Genomic DNA, 7203 nt, shown 5'->3' with positions numbered 1-7203 from the left:
ACAATTCTCATATCATATTGAGTTCTACCACATGTTCATGTATCTACATAAAAGATGTTGTCCAATAATGAGAGGCATCTAATTTTAAGAGTTATATGCTAACATCATGGCAAATAAAGGAGTTTAGCACTAATTATCATTTAGTACATGAATGTAGCATGAGAATGTTAATAGAGATTTTATGGTTCATCAAGTATGTCATTGGGGCAAATATCCTTTAAAATCTAACACATAGAGGAGATTCAAAGTGACCTAAAAATGAGTTTGTCGAAATGCAAAAATCTATTACTTCTAATATATATGTATATATGTTTAAAGAATCCTAATATATGTGCTAGTAATACCAAGATCTAGGGTTTGTAGTGTCATCTAGTTTGTCTAGGTTTTTCTATAAAAATGGCTATTCAAGCCCTAGAGAGATAGAAACCTACCTTATATCAAAAGCAAACCAATGAAGAGAACTCCCACACTAAGAATCAAAGAAAACCCACCAACACCTTGATCTTCCTCTTTTGCTTCTTGGCCTCCACTCACTAGAACATCCAACCTCCCTCTTTTTCTCACTAACTCACGGTTTTGCTAAAAGAAAAATAAGGAAGATAAGGTAGGGGAAGTAAGGTTTTAGAGGGGATATGTGATGTTGCTATAGGCACCACAATCTATTGGCAGGGACAGTAGGGATTTCGAGCAATTATTCTGATGATTTGCTTGTTTCTTTTGCTCAGGTGTTTTCTAAGAAGTTGAGCGCGAAATTGGATAAAATCGAGAAAAAGACACTCCTGAGGGCATTTTGGTCATTTGGGAAATTATGGTAGTCAGGTAATTTTGGTCAACGTTGATACTCCGAGGAAAAGAAGAGTCTGAGACGAATACGTAGGAGAAAACAGAGGTCGAATCGGAGTCCGGATGAGAAGATTAGCCTAAGTCAAAGTTGAAGTCAAGTATGGTTTACCAAGTCAGCAGTAGTACCACAACATATGATCCTCTACTTCGTGGAACAGAGATTTCGGTAGTCCCTCTCAATCCGATGGTGCTAGAGCGTGGATCTGTGAGCAGCAGGTTATTTTTAGGACACACAGATTCATCAACGATCCCACCTCACTTTCCTTCATTGTCTCGAGACGCACGTAATCATTCCTCCTGCCGGAAATCAAAAAACAATTGGTCCCCAAGATTTGTGGGACTTCTTCTCTAAATTTGCTGGTTCATTAGATAGGGAGAAAGGAAGTTTAGTTTGAAATATATTTTAGAAAAAGAAAGGAGAATATAACAGGTCATCAAGTATATACCGTAAATAAGTCGAAAGCTTTAAGGGTCTGACCTTATAAATAATCACGTGGGTGATATGTTAAGGGTCTGACCTCCAGGAGAGATAAAGTGAGTCAACCCTTTCAGGTAATCACGTGGGTGATGTAGGAAGGGTTTGACCCCTAAAAAATAAACGAACCATTCAAGTAGACGAACCCTTGATGGAGTAGGCGAACCCTTGTTAAAGTGATTATAGGAGGGAGAGAAAGTAGACAAACCCTTAATAAGTCCTTTTCTTGTACTTTCACGGGAAAGTATGTGTTTGTCTCATCAAAGGTCATGTACTTAATAAGACCCTATACCTTGATAAATGAGGTCTTGCTCCCTCTGTGAGCGGTACTTGATAAGGTCCTGCACCTTTTGTGAACGGTATTTGATAAGGTCTTCACCTCGAATGTTAGACCGTAACAGTATTTATATGAGTGAAAGGAAGCAGGCCTATGTGATCGAATGAGATTCTATCAAAGAGCAAAACTCTATGAGAGAGAAAGTGGGTGGTTTAGATAGCAGGCGATGATGTTTAAACCAATACTTGATGTGTTTGCCCATAATCAGATGATCTGTATTATCTTCTTCTCGCTTATTTTATAGTGTCTCGGTCGACTGTCACCTGACAGTGAGTTGACTCTTTAATGTGGTAACGCTAGAGCTGTCACCATAAATAAGAATATCGTAACTCCCCTAACGGGTATATCCGGGATATTGTCACCTCGAATGACGGTAACGAGTCCTCAACGGAAATAAGTCATATGCCGACAGTTATTTCACAAACCATTGCCGTCACCAAAAGTACCTTATTTTGTTGTACTTGGACCAATCAATAAGACAAACTCTTTTTATTCTTTTCCCATAATCTCTCCAAACTTCTTTGGAAGTCTATGCAGTTTGGTTTGTAGGTAAAATGTAGTTCTTGTAGATAAAATTGCAATTGAAAATAAAATTTGATAAAGACTTCAAAGAACATTAAAAACTTATATGGACAAGGAGTTGTAATTTTTGCTCACAATTTTTATATTCTTTTTAGTTCGTGGAAAAAAATTATCTCCGAATACATTCATAGAGTACTGGAAGAGGGTATTTGGTTATAGAAGACAAATTTCATTAGCTAAGGAGACTAAACTATGAAAACCATCTGTTCTAGACAACCAATGCTACCAGTTAGGAGAATAAGAAAACACTGAGGTGTTCTGTTCCCTAATATTTCTTTCGTCGCTCAGAGAGAAAGTGTTTTAAGATTGTTCTCAAATAAAAACGAAGGCCATAATATTGTAACTTCGGGTAGGTGACATGCGACGTTGACTGTTGAACCAATACACCATACACGACAAACATAAGCATCTAAGAAAGGGAGTTCAAACCAAGTTCCATAGAAAAATTGTTTTAAACATTTCTGAGCAGTCAAACACAAATAAAAAACTCTTCCACTTTTAAGTCATAAAATAACTACCAACTCATATTTTTTTCGATCTTCTATCATCAACTGATCTTCTTTCGTTCCTACCTCCATTAATTTTTCTCCAAATGGTAAGTGGGGTGAACTCTTCCACAACCTGGAAAATTCTTACATTCAACTCTGATGTTCCCAAATCCAAATTTTTGTCCATGACAAAACCAGCCCACCTTGAACGGTTGAACCCTCAATGACTACACAAGTATTCTGTTTGTAGACTTTGTAATCGCCACCCCATGTCTTGCCATCCATGTTAAGGTTTATTTCTGCACGTTCTCTAGGAAGGTACTTCCTCCGGAAGCATGTTGGGATTGTCTGCATAATGAGGTTATGATCAGAAATTGAAGTTTCATTAACATATCTCCAATCATATACTCTTACTTGTTGTTAATCCATGGTGTCGTCCCAAAGAAACGCTAAGTAGTTCGACTCCAGGGACTGAAACCAAGGGAATCCTTTCCCTACTCACTCTAGTAAAGGTGAACTCGGACAGTGTTTGGTTAACTCAGCTTGAGCACGGCTCTGTCACCGGGCCCAAGCCTGAGACCAACCTTAGGTCTCGAGTAACTAACGTAGTCATCTGGTTGTTTGACTACAAAAGTGAAAAAGCAAGCATCTGAAGAATAGTCAATTTGTACATCGGATGGTCGGATGTAAGTATCTCAAAGAATTATAAATTGAGAAGCTTACCAAACAGAATCTGCAAGATTCATGCGTCTCACACATGGTTACTAAAAAGTATGGGCTTCTTACTTTCTTTGTATGCTGCTGCAATTCTTTCTTTGAGACAGCTTTTAGGCTTTGGTTCCACATAGACTTCTTCATCTGAAACATTTTCATCAAAAGAATTAATCAAATCTTCAAATATATATTTGACCTTCTTCGCTCATTTCTGCTTCCATTATTGCACGGACAGAAGATATTGATTGTGTTTTCGCAGCTCGACCTGCTAGTAGTTGTGGTCCTTCCACAGACAGCTCTCCTTCTGTTGGTTTGCAGAATGAATAACTCTTTCAGAAGTCCAGCACCTCTTTCTGTCCCAACAACAAAATCAGAACAAACAAATCCCAACAACAAAATTAGAACAAACAAATCCCAACAACAAAATCAGAACTTAATTCCTAAAGTAGTTCTTTACCTCCTTCAAGAATTGATCTTTGAGAGTAATAGATGGTTTGGAATCGGATCGGTGACCTCATCAAGCTCAAATATAGTGATAGCAGACATTTTCTCTTTGTGCGAAATTAAATTCATATAACCAACAAAAAACCCTGCAAGGTCAAAATGTACATAAACTGTCATACAAATTATTCTGATATGATATTTAGCCAACAATCTAATCAAATTGTAACTGATCTTAAGGAATTAATTCCCAAATGGTGGTTTTATTCAGCCAAAAGTAACGAACCTTTTCTGTTGGAGAAAGGTTTATAGATATTTCTCATCGAACTTGCATGTGGCTCTTTTACGAAATCAAAAAGTCAAAGTGTATCACTCTTGTATGAAGTTCTTTCTTCAATATATACTACGTACCTTATATTCAATGAGTACATAACCTTTCAAGTCTATTTTATCAGTTTCTAACACGAGTTTATAAAATCTTAATTTTATTTTCCCTATATAGAAATCTTTGACATATACCAAAGTTTCCTTTAAAGTATTTATGATACCTCTTTTTCTCTAACTTTAAATAGAGTCACCATGTTTTATATTTGAAAATCCTATGCAGCACAAAAAGTGATAGACTAATTCTGGGAAAGCTTTATAAATGAAATTAAAATTTCAGATATTTTTCTAAATAATAAAATTTATGAAGTTGTTTTTCATTTCTTCCTATTTTTCTACTTCCTCTTTGTGTTCCTCTCTTTTATGTTTCTTCTTCTACTTCTTATTGTCCTCCTTCATATGGAAAAGCATCATATAATTTAGAGGTATTTGATGGCGGGAAAGGTAATAATTGTTTTGGATAGGAAGAACCATGGTTCCCATTGTTTCGAAAGATTTTCTTTATTGATCTTAAGGGAGGCATTAACACTTATTGGGATGCCTTTAACACTTACATATCATACGAAAAAGTGTTTATTAGTTTAAAAATTAGTCTCAACATGTTTTTAGTTCAGAATCTGGAGAAATGTTGTTTCTTGAAAATTCTAGAGGAGACAATTTTTTAAAAAGCTATAAAATTTCATGTTCATTGGACAAACAGTAGAAAAATGCGACGGTTTTATAGTAGGGTTTTTATGAGGGCATAGTGAAAAAAGAAAGATTAGTTAAATGCGTTCATTATTATTTCTTTTTTCAAAAGAAGTTAAACAACAATGTTACCGGATGAAAATGATGACTCATCATGTAAAACTGATTAAGAAAATACCGCTTATCGTTAGATTTATTTGCTCTTAGCATTAACCCTACGTTTTCTGAGAAAATGTATATTCTTACTACAAAGATTGCGAGTCAACCAAATGGGAGACAGATTCATTTATATTTAGAAAATACATATTTAAAACTATTATACATTGTAATTTCACTTGTTCATATGATGAAAACTCATCGTAGAGATATGTTTATCAATTAGTCGATAAAGTGCCCCTGGAGACAAAATTTTCTGGCCTCGCCACTGTGTGGAACTTTGGTTTCCACATATAATTTTGAGAGATCGGTCTACTTTTATTCAGCTTTTAACTGTTAGAATCTAATCCATTTTAATGTATGAAAATAAGGTGATATGCTATATATACAATTTTCTCATTAGTAAGACTGTTATTCCAAAAATCTCGATTGAGTAAAAACGATTTTATACTTCAATTAAATCTTCTTTCCTATCAAATGATTTTTCCTAATTTTGTTTTGTTCGAAAATTGTTTAGCCAACTTGATTTTCAAAATAGCCGAAACAACCATAGTATATTATAGAAAAAAAATCTAAAAGTCAGAAAACAATGCAGACCTTGGTTTTAGATTAATTGCTTTCTTGTTCCACTTCCTTCATTAAACCATTTGGTGGATAACCTACACAAGAACAAAAGTGAAGTTAAAGAGGATTGACCAAAAAAGATAATGAAAACACAAAGGGCGCTGCTAAAGACATTCACAAAATATTTCCCATGGTATATATATATATATATATATATAACTAGGTTCATAAGAAACGTTTTGCTAGAAGTTATCAAGATGAGAGCATGAGTGTGTACCCAAAACAGAAGTTAATTTAGGGTTCTTTGGGTATAAAATTGACAAGGTTTTAATTTGGTTTGATTCATCAAATAACTTAAAAAAGCTTTGAAGTCGAAGTTGAAGATAAGTTGAATCAAATCAAGCAAATGAAAGTGCCAATTCTAAGCAAAATAAACAAAAGCTTGCTAAAACATTAAAACTAAAATATAAAGATCAGTTACTAATAGAACTACTAAGAAAACATCCTAAAAGAAAATTATTTGTCATGAAGATAAAAGACGATGAAACGAAGAAAACAAAACACAGATGAACGACAGAAAAAAGGAGAAAAACTAAAAACAAAGAGAAAAAAAGAAAAATAGAGAGAAAAGAAAGAGAAAAAGAAACCTTGGCTAAGATGGAGTCCTTTCTTGTCTTCGTTCAATCCTTCAATGAAGAATGTATAAAGTAGCAAAACTAAAGTTGTTTTACCAAGGTTAAAGGGAAAAGAATGAATTGTTTCATGGAAGAAGATGAGATTGATGAAAACAAATAAAACCTAACAAAGTATTTATAATGAGATTGCTTCTTACCTAAGATCCATCTGAAAGATCTTGCAACAAAAAAAAAAATCCATCTAGAAGATTATGCACCATGAATGTTAAGAAATATTTTTCCTTTTTAAATAAAGATCTTGGAATTAATATAGTCAAGGAAATAGTTGAATTTTGACTTTTAAAATTAGAAATAATTTCCAACCTAACGTCTAACGCATGTAAAAAAAGAAAGATATTAAAGTCGCGAATAATAAATGTAACCGTGTTGAACCATGATATTTGAAGGGCAACAGATGACCTCAAGTCTCTACCAACCCAACTCAGCATTTTAATCTTTGCGCTTCGATTTTTAGTCATCAAATTTATAATTATGTTACATTTTGGTGATATGTTTTTTGTTTCCAATGATTTTAATTGAAATAGGAGTCCGTTTTAGTCTGCTGCTTGTTCCATCTTGGTAATGAAACTTGTTGATGTTTTTAGTTGTTTTTCCAAACAAATTGACTCTGTTTCAGCCTTTTAGGTATGAAATTGATTTGGATACACCTAAGGGAAGAAATCTTTGTGATTTGAAATATGAAATAAACTGAAATTAGTAAGTATCTAAGTTGAAATAAAAAACAAAATTATTCAAATTATATACGCATAAAGATATTTTGGATTTGGTAGAATTAAATTTTGGCCGCGGCTTTGGGGCGTAAAGAATAATCTCCGGGGAATAAATTCTTTAGAAATC

General features: G+C 34.0%; 1 long non-coding RNA gene across 2 annotated transcripts; it reads right to left on the bottom strand.

Annotated features, from left to right (window-relative positions):
* Positions 1-2655: 2655 nt before the first annotated feature.
* Positions 2656-6569, bottom strand: LOC147565278 (uncharacterized). Of its 2 annotated transcripts, XR_015237122.1 has the most exons (7): positions 6504-6569; positions 6319-6387; positions 5705-5766; positions 3897-4029; positions 3705-3792; positions 3449-3583; positions 2656-3073 (listed from the first exon to the last, which is right to left on the bottom strand). It is a non-coding gene; the product is annotated as an uncharacterized LOC147565278 (long non-coding RNA). The 2 variants fall into 2 exon arrangements; XR_015237123.1 differs by lacking the exon at positions 6319-6387 and having other exon boundaries at positions 6504-6560.
* Between the last annotated feature and the right edge of the window lie 634 nt (positions 6570-7203).

Source organism: Eschscholzia californica, unplaced genomic scaffold, assembly GCF_041429995.1.
Source record: "Eschscholzia californica isolate CP2 unplaced genomic scaffold, dmEscCali1.0.p SCAF_1, whole genome shotgun sequence".
Lineage (NCBI taxonomy): Eukaryota > Viridiplantae > Streptophyta > Magnoliopsida > Ranunculales > Papaveraceae > Eschscholzia > Eschscholzia californica.
The sequence above is the reverse complement of the archived record's forward strand: the minus strand, read 5'-3'. Positions and strand labels throughout refer to the sequence as shown.